Below are 13,405 nucleotides of genomic sequence, written 5' to 3'. Positions count from 1 at the left end.
AAGAGCTCGTGGGGTTTTTGAAAATGAACCGAGGGATGACTGCTGACAAAGATCCTGGAAATGTATTAGCATGAATGCAGCCCTGCTAGTGTCTGACGCAGCAATCAGCACATACAGGGACCTAATATTCATCCTCGTTCATTCCATTAGATGTAATTGCATTTTTGTGATAAGCAAGGCCTGTGCAAGAATGGCTGTAGCAGTGCCATATGCCTGCAATGTCAATCAATGCTCCATCAAGCATAGACGCCTTCTGGTTTATCCCACGAACAGCTGCCAAATTGGACCCAGATGTTAATACAGACTAACACACATATGCACAGACAGAGAGAGAGAGTTCAAAGATTGTGATCTGCCACATTAGGCCCCTAAAAGCGCCTCCTCATTTCAATCAACTTTACGCGATTGGGTGTCAAATAAGGCTGGAGATATACTTGCTTTTTAACCTTTGAGTTCGCATACACAACCGGCTGTGTCATGAACGTAATTGTCCACATACTTGTCCATGCACTATGCATGTTACTGGAGTATACCTCTAGAGGGCACACCAGAGATCTCAGGCCGTATACAACTGCCCTAATCTCTATTTACAGATTTGACATAGTAGAATCTGCAGGCAGGGATGTGGATTTCCGGCAAGGCAAGTGTTCTGGTTTCCGTTTGAACTACGCTTGTAGTTTGGCTAGATTGACCAATCAATCACGTATCAGCAGGCTGCGGCGTATGCAAGAAAATATCAAAAATTTAACTTGAGATGAATTCCCTTGACGCTGTGTCACGAAAGCCATTCAGCATTCAAATTCCCCGACCCCCTCGAATGCTTCAGATCGATCCGACCTCCGTTCAACAAATGAGCATTTTAAAAGTTTTCTTCTCCTCTTGAGCAGAGACCTGACAAAGGCTAATTCTCTTTCTGTAACAATGGACGTGGAAAAGGAAGTCTTGATGGGAGTCGTTTATTGATTACCGCCCGGCACGTTTACCGGTGTCCCCAGAAGCTATATCGTCTCAGACTGTAGCCGATGGGATCCGAGATTGGCAACTACCATATGTGTGGGATGTAAACAACACTCGAGAAGGTTACTGTTATGTTCATTCGGAATTGTCAATGGCCCGGTGATTGACCAAATTCTCCGACAGGTCAGGGGACTGATGAGCAGTGGACAGAACACACCGTTTGCACCGTCTCTACTCCGTTTCCAGAACATCGCACGGACGTTACGGTCTTGGACTTGTTTCCATTTAGTTTTGCAGGTTTCCAGGTCGACTTCTACAATGGAACAAATCTGTCGCCGGCTACTTACGGCGAGTTTGTAGCTGTGCAGTGGCAATGACACATTGTACAGATGTGGATAATTGCTGGCTTGGTCTCGCAGCTGTCTTCGGAAATTTCTGCCATGGTTGTCCTTGCTGCTGTGTTGACCCTCATCCCCTCTGCCCCTATTGTTCATGTGCATACTGCATCTCACGTACTCATAACATTAATTTTTGAGGATGTGGACAGCCAACGCGCCAAACAGAAGCAGGGCACGCGTGGCAGATATCATGGGCACAAACTCGGTAAGCTGTGGTGAAGGGTCCAAATGCAGACCTCTTTCCTCAGGCACCTAGTTCTGTGAGCCAATGGGGTTTGAGCATGGGCACACGTGACCTCCATGCTCAAGCACTAGCTCATAGCCGATAGCATCTAGCTTTCCAACGCTTTGATTCACTAAATAATGTGAGTACATCCTCCCGCATGAGGTACCTGAGCAGAGAGATCTGAGGTTCCTGAGGAGAGAGGTCTCTGGGTGCGTGAGGCGAGAGGTCTAGGCTACAGCATTAGGACACTCAATTCAGAGGCTGCATCCTTCAAAGGACACGGTCTAGGATCTAAGGATGAATCAGGCAGAACTGAAATGAGATGGTGTGGTCTACAGAGGATTTCCTGTTTGCGTCACCAGCTCTTCCTGCCCTTAGCCTTGCGTCACCAAACAAAATGCACCCAATGGATCCCTGGTGGCCCGGGAAAAGGAGGACGCATTTGTCGGCTGCATCTGAAGGAGCCTTCTAATTAGCCTTGGACGTGCCGCTGTGGCGCAATCGGCCTTCAAATACGTCCTTCAAAAGGATGCAGCCCCTGGATTGGGACATAGCTGTAGTAAAATGCAAGTATATCTCCGGCTTTAGAGACATCAAGGCAAGAGTTTGCTAACTTCGACTTCGCTTGACTTTTGCCAAGCAGCTAACTTTGTGACCAAAGGGCAATTCGATCGCAAGGATCACACCATCAGCTAGATGCTTTTAAACTTTTTTGTGAAGGAAAAGATTGTTGGGTGAGGCTTGGACTTGCTGGGATTTGTTCTTTTTGCCATCAATGTGGGTAAGCTTCATTCACGAATTCGACGTAGCAACAGGGCACCACAGAGATGAGCATTCAGAGGAATCACAGAAGAGGCACAGTTTGGTTCTGCTCCTGAAACTCTGCGAGATAACTTCAATTAAAGTCGCATTGAATTTATCTCCTCTCTCCCCTGCCTATTTTTTTTTGCTGAAAAAGAATCTAAAAAAGAAAAACAAGTCTATCGTCCAGATATTTGGACCTTTGGGAATCATGTCCGTCCGCTTCAATTCCTGTAAATATTTGACGCATTGCATTTTGGGATTCACTAAATTACATACAATAACATTAACAACGTGCATATATTTTACAGTCTTAGATCTTGTACACTCTAATACAATGGTTTAGTTTTGAGCGTGACCTTGTTACACACTAAGAGGATAAAGTGAGGTTATGTATATTGTTTTTTAATTTCTCCCGTGGCAGTGAAACGACGTCTTCATTAATTTTAATGGAATCAAATACGAAGCACGAACCAGTCTTGTTTCTCCTGCCAGGTAACCTCCTAGCATTAATATCTGCTCCAGATATGCTATCGCCAGACAATTACAAAGACTAATGAACATTCCCACAATGCACCAGCAGAGGATAGTTAGTAGATAGTGTTTGTAAAAATGAGAGATTAAACAATATTAGAGGCTTAATCAAACCCGTAGCTAGTCGCTCCTATCAGCAGATTCGGTGTAATATCTGGTGGGTTTATTGCCCATGTGGACCCAAATGATGATCGCTGGCTGGATTGCAGTTGTCAAAGCTGGTTTTCATCAATGTGTTTACAGCGTTCCCCGATCAATGCAGCCTAATTATGATTCCAGAGCGAGCACAGCCAGGAATAATAGGGAGCCATTATTTAGGTGACAGAAGCAGAATGACAAGAGACAGAACATCAGAGAGAAAAAGTAAAGTTTGGCAGAGTTTGGAGTTTTTTTCCCTGAGAAAATGTTTGTGAAGAAAGAAAGCAAAAAGAACCACTTTCAGAAGCAGATATCTTCTTTGTTGCAAGTCTGAAATAGAAAAGATTCACCTGCAGAACCATGTTTCACTCCGACATAATGTTAAACCATTCAAGTGGCCACCTGGTTGTATATCTTCAACGTATTTGTATTTTACTGCCTATAAACCGTCGTGGCTTCATTCGTGAGGTATGGCATGCCTCGTGTGGAATGGATACTCCTGAGATTTGCTGAGTCTGCATGCCCGGAGATAAACTTCAGCTGCACAGTCATTTGTATGCATGAGCTCCGGTCCTGTCACTGCGTAATGAGAGCCTGTAGCAAAACGCTGAGTTATGGCTCGTGTAGCATATTCTAAATAAATCATGTACCGGTTTTTCTAAAATGTAGAAATTCTTTGGATGTGTTTATATGTTGACATAGATTGATTGCGTTCAACAGATAAGGTGAGTCTTTTGTCAACAACACATCTCTTTTCCTGCAGCTCACCTGTTGCCATTGAGGAAGACTATTTGCAAGTAGAAGTGGGAATCAGTGGCCCACGGCAACGATTAATATCGCGACACAGCGATTATGTGATTATTGAAATATGGCACTTCGTCGGCCAATGAATTTCCGCCTACATTCATTCTCATTAATGTCTTAACCGCAGCCTCGAGGAGTCATGAAGTCGCGACACGGTGAGTGAAAATCGCCATATATTTGTCAGTTAAAGTATTTATATTTGGCGCCAGCATATGAACTATTCCTACTGATTATTTATGGCAACACTTGTTTTTCATAATGATTACTTATATCTATTTATTAATATTTATGTATTTATTCATATGCCGGTGTAGTTTACCCTCCAGGCCACTTGACGATATATAAGTGAACCTCATCTAACAGTCTGTTTCATGACTCTTCCTAGCCACGCCCTGAGGAAGACCCGATGAGGGTCGAAACCGGTCGGCGTTTACTGTAATATTGATGTTTTTTACGATGCCCTGATTTCATAAAGGCATTTTAATCTAAATCCTTGTCTTGTGTGAGTGTGCCTGCAGGACGCCGATATATTGCCGTATCGATATTTTGTCCTACCTCTATTATTTATGATAAATGACTCAGCAAATTTAGATGTTTTGTTGCAGAAACAAAAACTGTGGTTGCTAATCTGGAAAATGCTGACAGAGTAATTCAAGCCTCACACATGACTAAAATATAAATAAAAGTGCAGTTTCTAAAATTTTAGATGGGTTGGCTCAACATTTCTGTACACCGTAACGGTCATTCTAATCAGCCTAACCTTCCAATTGTTTTTTGCTATTTAATATTGGCAAGCTAACATGCGCCAAGTTCCGTGCACACAGCTAGCCTACTGCTCTTAGATTCCATTTGTTTCTCCTTTAAAAACAGTAAGCTGGAAAAAGATGTTGTTGATGACTGTTGATTGGTGTATACAGTAGCCATTAGCGCTAAATTCTTAGCTTCAACAACTTTCTTGTCGTGCAAGCACAACGAAATTACAATTGCAACATCTTTTTGTGGATACAAAATGCAAGAAGGGGTCAATTCACACTTCTGTACAAATTACATTTTGAGCCCAAATATCATAAAAGTGGCAGATTTGCATTCTTTTTTAAGTTAAGCTAGTTTATTCATGTAAAAATGGCCCTCTGTTTCAAAGTGCTGCCTTTGAAGCCTCCTTTCTAGCTGCCTTTTATTCTCAGCACGTGTTGTGGTCCGTGAATCAATGCAGCGGTTATCATAAAGCAGCGGACACCCAGAGGCGATTGGCATGCATATAAAGAGGGCTAATATTACCGACATTTTCATCCAGTAATGCAGCAGGACAATGCATGTCGCATACATTTCCACAGGTTAAAGACAAAGGTAGGGGGGACGCTTACATCAGAGGGAGCATGATTGAGTTAATGAGAGAAAAGAGTGAAAAGAGGAAAGGTGACGAGGGAGGCGGGGGCCTGATAAATCACTGCAAGGAATGAAGAAATAAGGTAAAGATATGAGTTTGGAGGCTGAATGAAAAGATAGTGAGATAAAAATGGGGACAAGTTGATGTGTCGCAGTAGGACCCGGGTAGATAAGCGGGGCACGAGATGAAGAGATACATAGAAATCAGGAAAATGACTGCAAGACACCGAAAAGATTGTTCCATAGCTGGAGATGGAATAAAAAACTAAAAGAGGGAGAACATCAGATAAGAGGAGTGACAGAGGGCATTGAAATGTCTTCATTTACTGTTTTTCGGATACACGAATCCTGTAGATTTTCACTGCACAGTGAACTATTCCTCCCCGGAGATCTATCAGCCACCTCATTCTGCGTGTCATTCTGCTCTCCTTCCATCTCCGCCCGGTCACGTTTTATCATCACAACTGTCTCACATCCTTGTGACCTTGTTTTTCGTCATTGTCCTCAATATGCCCCACGATGAATTACATTAAAACACTGTAACCGTGAAAGCCACTAAAGAAGCAACCAGGCATTTTACTTTTGCAATCTGCTGCTGTGATGCGTTCACAGTTGCCTTCATCTCGGTGATTTTGATCAAATGGTCGACCGGACGATGAGGCCAGACTTTTTTTTCTTATTTTCTCACCTCTTGCCACGTGCGAAGAGTTGCTGAGTGCAGCAAAAGCTTCATTAAACATGGGTAAAGATACACAGGCAGCAGCCATGAACGCGACACAGATGGAGGCACATCCTGTCGTTCACAGCCATGTATTTCGTACGAAACGTTGCAGAGAAAAAGTGCATTTCTATCTGCCTGTTATGTCAATTTTTTTTTTTTTTATTAAATGAAAAAAAAACATCAGTGTACTAGGCAACAAAACAAACGTGAAAAAAAGAGAAAAACAAAAAGGGGGAAATGAAAATAATAATACAAATAATACAGTGGTAACAGAAGTAAATAAAAACAAAATAAATAAATAACAGAAATAACAGAAAAAGCAGCAGTGATGGTGTTCAAGTTACTGTAACATTCTCATCTTCCAAATATTCCAAAAAAGGTTTCCATACTTTGAGAAACTGTTTTCTTTTCCCTCTAACAATATATGTAAGTCTCTCCAATGCAAGGTGTGTTGCAATTTCCTTCAACCATATCTTTACTGAGGGCACTTGCGTATTTTTCCAGAAAAGAGCAATTAGTCTTCTAGCTTGGAGTAGCCCAAAATCAATCAATACTGATTGTTTAGAATTTACAGCAAAATGTTCAGGGTATATACCCAGGATACAAAGTTTGGCTTGCAGGGGAACATTTTTATTCACAATCTGGGAAATGGTCCCAGTCACTGCCTGCCAGAACGACTGCACCTTTGAGCACTCCCAAACACAATGGAATAATGTTCCTTTTTCTTCTAAACACTTACAACATATATCTGGAATATTAGGATAGATTTTATTCAATTTCACTGGAGTAATATAAGTTCGCATTAGCCATTTATATTGGAGCAATTTTAATTTTGTATTAATTGTATTTTGTTGTGCCTTTAAGCATGCAATTTCCCAATCTTCTTCTAATATATCCTCTCCAATATCGACTTTCCAAGCTTCTAATCTGTCTTTAGATGATTCCTTTCCATGAAACACCAAAGTCCCATAAAACAAAGATACTAGTCCCCTTTTATTCTGATTATTGACTATTATGTTTTCAATGTTTGTCAAAGGTGGCTCAGACATTAGGTCTTTATTTTTTGATGATATGAAATGTTTCAATTGTAGATATTTGAAAAAATTATTTATTGGTATATCATACTCATTGCATAATTGCTCAAAAGTAAGTAGTTTCCCGTTTCTGTACAGATTCCCTACACATTGCACACCTTTGGTTGCCCAAAGCTTGAAACCACCATCACATCTACCTGGTGTAAAATCGCTGCTTCCCCATATAGGAGAAAAACGAGATAAGCCAGGGAGGCCTCCAATATGCTGGTGTACACGATACCAAATGTCAATAACATTTCTAAGAAAGGGATTCTTTGTCTTTTTTCTCAGTGTTTTCAAATCTGCTGAATGTAGATACAAATTGAGGGGTAGCTCTGATGTAGTTGTTTGCTCGATATTTACCCAAGCTGGAAGAAAATTGGAGCTGAAATAAAATGAAGCAGAGTGCAATTGAGCAGACCAATAATACCACAGCAGATTTGGAAGACGAAGGCCACCTCTTTCATACGGCAAGTAAAGCAACTTCAAGCGCAGCCTAGCTTTTTTATTGTTCCAAATGAATCTAGTAAGAGTGCTATTAATTTTGTTAAAAAAGCACTTGGGAAGTGGGAGTGGGATTGATTGAAAAAGGTACAGGAACTTTGGCAGTATATCCATTTTAATTATATTAATACGGCCAATCATTGAAATTGGCATTACTGTCAAGCGGTCTAATGTTTTTGTTATTTTTTCTGTTAGCGAGTCATAATGAAGATACAACAGTTTTGATTTCAGGAGTAATTTTAACGCCTAAATATGTAAAACCATTTTTTGCATTTGTAAACTGTGTTTTTATAGTTGGCGTCAGGTGTTCATTTTTGTTTAAAAACAATAGTGATGATTTAGAGAAATTAATTTTATATCCAGAGAACTCTCCAAATTGTTGAATTAATGTGGTTAGATTTGGAATACTATCCTTAAGCCTGGTCAGAAACAGGATGACGTCGTCGGCATACAAAGATATCCTATGCTCTTGTTCACCTATCTGGATGCCCGTGAGGCCATCATGGGCCCTGACAGCCAGAGCGAGAGGTTCGATAGCTAAAGTGAATAGCATCGGTGATAATGGACAGCCTTGTCGGGTTGAACGCTGCAAGTTGAATGGTTTTGAGACAACACTATTGGTCAGAATCTCTGCTACTGGGTTTTTATAGAGAACATGAATCCATCTAAGGAATCTCTCTCCAAATCCAAATCGTGGTAGCAATTTAAAAAGGTAGTGCCACTCTATTCTGTCAAATGCCTGTTGGGCATCCAATGACAGTATCGCTGCATCTTTAGTACCAGCTTTTTCATGTAATATATTAAGGACTCTTCTGATATTATGAAAACCTTGACGATTTCGTACAAACCCATTTTGATCATTATGTATAAGTTTAGGGAGGTGTGGATCTAATCTTCTTGCTAGCATTTTACAAAGTATTTTAGTGTCAGAGCACATCAGGCTGATTGGCCTGAACGACGTACATTCTGTGGGTGGTTTGCCTGGTTTTTGAATGAGGGTTATCATAGCGAGTCTCATAGTGGGTGGAAGAGTTCCTTCCTGAAAGCATTCTTGAAACATGTTAAGAAGTGGCTCCATTAATTTAGTTTTAAATGTTTTATAAAATTCTATAGGCAACCCATCAGGCCCAGGTGCCTTACCACTATTCATATTTTGGATCGCTTCCGACATCTCTTCGGTTGTTATGTTCCTATCCAATTCATTTTTTATGTCATCAGATAGTGACTGAAATTGAAGGTGATCAAGAAATGTTTTCTGCGCATCCGAGTCTTGGTTGCATTCTGATCTATATAAGGATTCATAAAAATCCTTGAAGCATGTATTTATTTCTTGCGGGTCTATTGTTAGATTCCCTTGCGGTGTCCTAATACTATTTATTGCTCGGTCAGTTTGTTGTTTTTTGATTCTCCAGGCTAAAAGTTTGCCAGCCTTTTCTCCTTGATCATGATAGGCCTGTTTCAACCACATTAAGCTTTTGGCGGTTTTATCTGTGGACATTTTATTGTATTTAGCTCTCAATATAATAATTTCTTTTTGTTTTAAATTATCATCTTTTGCATACAGGTCATTTTCCAATATTTTGATTTGATTTTCCAAATTTTCCATTTCCATTTTATAGTGTTTTGTTTTATAGCTGGTGTAACTAATTATCTCTCCCCTGATGAATGCTTTAAATGCTTCCCATCTGATACAAGCACTAGTTTCGTCAGAATTCAGTTCAAAGTAGTTGTTAATTTTAGAGCCAATAGTGTCAACAAAAGCTTGATCTTGCAGCCATCTCGCCTGTAACCTCCAATTAGGTGGGTTATGGATAATTTTGTCAACTTGTATTTTGAGTGATACAGCAGCATGGTCACTTATCACGATACCATTATACCAACATTCACTAACCTTGGATAAGAGTTCCCTGGAAATAATGAAATAATCAATACGGGAATGTGATTTATATGTACTTGAATAACAGGAGTAATGATTTTTATCAGGATTACGTTCTCTCCAGACATCAACTAGATTTAGGTCCTCCATCACCTGCTTCAATGTTTCTCTAGTTTGAGTTTTACCCGTGTCGCGGCCCGTTGAACGATCTATTGTTGGATTTAAAGCACAATTGAAGTCCCCTCCTAAAATAAAAAATCCATTCATGGTAGACAAGTCAAGCAAAATATTCCTAAAGAAACTGGGGTTATCTTCATTGGGCCCATAAATGCTCACTAGGTTCCATGTCATTGATAGGATATTGCATTGGACAATAACATATCTTCCACCTGGGTCTCGGATAGTTTTGACAATCTGCAATGGTATTGTCCGGTGGATAAGGATAAGCACTCCCCTTGCATAATTATTATAACATGCATATATTACTTGGCCAGGCCATCTGCTCTGTACACGCTTTAAGTCTGCAGTTGTTAGGTGGGTTTCCTGTAAAAATATGATTTTAGATTTAAGATGTCTAATCCTACTCATAACCTGTTTTAATTTTGTTATTTTCCGAAGCCCCCTTACATTCCAGCTGGTTATTTTTATGTTAGAGGAATTACAGTTATGATACATACTCATCTATGTAAAATAAAATAAATAAAAGGCTGCTGCAAAAGGAAAAACAAAAATAAACAAACAAACAAAAACATACACACATGTCTGGGGAGGCTTGAACAGCATCCTCCCGCAACAATATGAACTTGGAACTCTTCTAGTCCCCTCTCCTCCTTCATCTCCCTCCAAAATCTGTAAAATTTGAGGGACTTCATGCTGATCCTCATAACTGAGGAGCAGCTCCACTGGTAAACCTATACCTGGCAAACCATCAACGACGTCCACAAACTATGCAGTTAAAGAATTACAAACAATACCCCTAGCTGGATGATTTTTGCAACTAAACATGTCTAACAAAGAGAGTAGAATAGCTTAGTAATGATAATATTAACAACATGAATCAAAAATGTTATGTCCTGTAGTCAAATTAGATTAACCAAAACGTGTTATGTCAATTTATAGTTTGTGGAAATGCCTCAACTTAAAAAAATAATAATTGAGATATTGCAAAAAGAAAACTTGGTTCAAGTGGAAAAGTTAGAGTGTAGCAACATCGGTAAAAAGACTTTAGTATGAAGCATGCACATGCAACATCACGTCACTGTTGACAACATTAGAAAAACTTTGACTTTCATCAAATTAAACAAACATAAATGCTATATTTCCATCATATTTCCTCATAACTCTACATCCATTCAGTTTTTACTTTCACTCTTTTACTTAGATCAACTTGTTTTGCACAAGAGCAGTGCAACAGTGAAACGTAGGCCACCAAATGTTTCGTGGTTTGCAAGTTTGTACTTTTGTGGTATCACCGCCAAAGTTCCAAACCAGCTTAGCAGATACTAAAAGGAAAATAAACTCAAAGCCACGGCCGACCACTGACTGGTCAGAGGGAACAGGACTGTCATATGTTGCACCATCGGGAACACAGGAGAGAGGACCCAAATGCAGACTGTGATCCTTGAGCAAAGTACATTTTCTACCAGAAAACGGTGCAAAAACACACGGCTAACTGTGTGATGGAGGAGACGAAGAAAAACCAGGATAGTCCAATAAGGACAAAAAAAGTACAAAAGGAGACGAGGTCGAGGAGAAAAATAAAAGGTCTAAAAAACTCACCGGGGTTAAACACTGGCAGAGGCAGGATGTGAGTAGCTAACGGGAAGGAAACAAACAGGCAACGAAACTTTGTCAAGGTATTAAAGCAGTTGATGTTGCATTAAATCCACCTTCAGGCTTAAATCTCCATTAGTGTCCTTTTTTTAAAAGCACTCGTTCCAGTACAATTATGTAAAAACACTAAACAAAAAACACTGTCTCCATTTTTTTGGGGGGATTTTTTTTTACGTTTTCAGCAGCCCAAAGACTAAAGACGCTGAGCGGGTGTGGCTAATCAGGCACAGGTGAGGCTAATTAGGGCGGGGCATGCAATCAAGAAAGGTGAGTAACAAAATAAAACAGGAAGTGAATAAAGCACATAACTGAACAACTGGACAAAGCAGACCTGTCTTCAAAATCCATCAGGGCATTATTAAAGCGTCTTCAAACTTGGTGTTTCTTATTTACAACAGCCAATCACAGATTTACCTCTTGTAATCTTCCTCCCACATTTAACTCGATAAAAGACATGTCCCTCTAGTCGTGAAATATCAGTTTATAACAAGCCCATTTTTCAAATCTTCATTAAGAAGTGTTGGCATCGCTCCCGTTTCTCTCTCTCTCTGCCGTTAACGAGAAACAATGATGGAGGGGAATACAAAGGCTCGGTATCGTTTGGGGAAGATCACAGCTCATCAGTGAAGCGAGTCAATGATGCAGAACTATCTCGGTGCGATATCCCAGCACGCTCAGGTTTTCCAGTTGATTTCACGAGAGGTTTATAAGATGAACATTTTTTACACTCAATCTGACCTGTAATCCACACTTCTTCTGTCATCTGTCTGTAGTTTTGATGGATTTTTTTCAAAGCTCAGTACTTTAATACTGCACTTTTTTGAAAGGAAAACAATTGTATAAAATCTTCTTTGGCTCGAGAGGGTTGAGCCCTTTCTGGTGCGTTTGTGACGTCATAGGGTGACGCAGGAGAAAAGAGACCGAAAGAAGTATACTCCACTGGCAAAAAGGGGAAAAGAGGCAATCGGCATTTATTAGCGGGTCATCCCAGGTCTGAAAAACCTACGTCAACGAGCTAGTTTTGGTGGCAAAGCGGGATAACTCAATAACTCTCTATAATGTTATTTTTGTTGTTTTGTTTCGCCGTTTTAAAGAACTAACAATATTTTTTTAGCTACCACAAATCTGCGGAAATAACCCTGGTGACATCACAGTGATGTCATCCAGGTAACAAAGTTTTTTCGTATTTATAATCTACTTTAGTGCTTTTTTAACGTATACTAACGGAATTATAAATTAATAATAAATATCTTAAATTGTTTTATTTTTCATGTCTGTTTGTACAACAATATTTTTTGAGTAAAATATTTAAGCACATTTGGATTCGGTAACTTTAAAAAAAATGTTACTTTTAAAGTATAAACACTTATCCAGTATTTGGTTGGTGCTACGTTGACCCAGACTAGGTCAGAGAAAAACGTCAATATTAGCATATTTAAATTTGTGTTTCCATTACAGCGGAAGTCCTGCTGGTCTCAATATGTCCATCTTACATTCTGTGTTTATGTGACATGTCAATAAAGTCAATTTCTTTGTACCTGTTACAATAAATAGTTGGGCTTTTCCATGACTCTGCCTCTCTGCTGCAGCTTGTTTGGTGTGGTTATGTAAAGACTGATGGTCAGATGGTCTAATAATAGATACTGGAACTATCGCACCACAATTGTTCTATATCCACCCTCAGGCATACTGCAGCTTCTAATTTAAGAGCAATCAATGTAGAAAATGTGGGCGTGGCCAAACATATTCCTATCATATTTCTATCCCTTCTGATACTTTACAGATGTTGATTTTTATCTTCTTATTAAAGATAAGGTCAAGGTCAGCTGCAACCAAAGGTGAGCTTTTGAGGTCTCAAGGCCGGACTCTTTTCGATCTGCGGGTCACTCTGTGTCGATGGGGGAGCAGCGGAGGCAGTCAGGATGTGAGGAGAGGCGGGAGGCGACTGGGCGGAATTGTCTGTTAATTGAATGCCGGTTTGGATTACACAGATGACTGAACTTGGCTTTATGATGGAGCAAGCCCAGCCATATCCTGTGACATCACACACAGGGTACCCCATAGACTAACTGGTTTTAAAGCAGGAGGTGAAAGAACGATTACTAACTGAAAAGGATACACGGGTAATAACCGTGTGCAAAGATCTATTGGCGA

Source organism: Semicossyphus pulcher, unplaced genomic scaffold, assembly GCF_022749685.1.
Source record: "Semicossyphus pulcher isolate SPU_LCO1_2020_fin unplaced genomic scaffold, fSemPul1.0.p SCAF_20, whole genome shotgun sequence".
Lineage (NCBI taxonomy): Eukaryota > Metazoa > Chordata > Actinopteri > Labriformes > Labridae > Semicossyphus > Semicossyphus pulcher.
The sequence above is the reverse complement of the archived record's forward strand: the minus strand, read 5'-3'. Positions refer to the sequence as shown.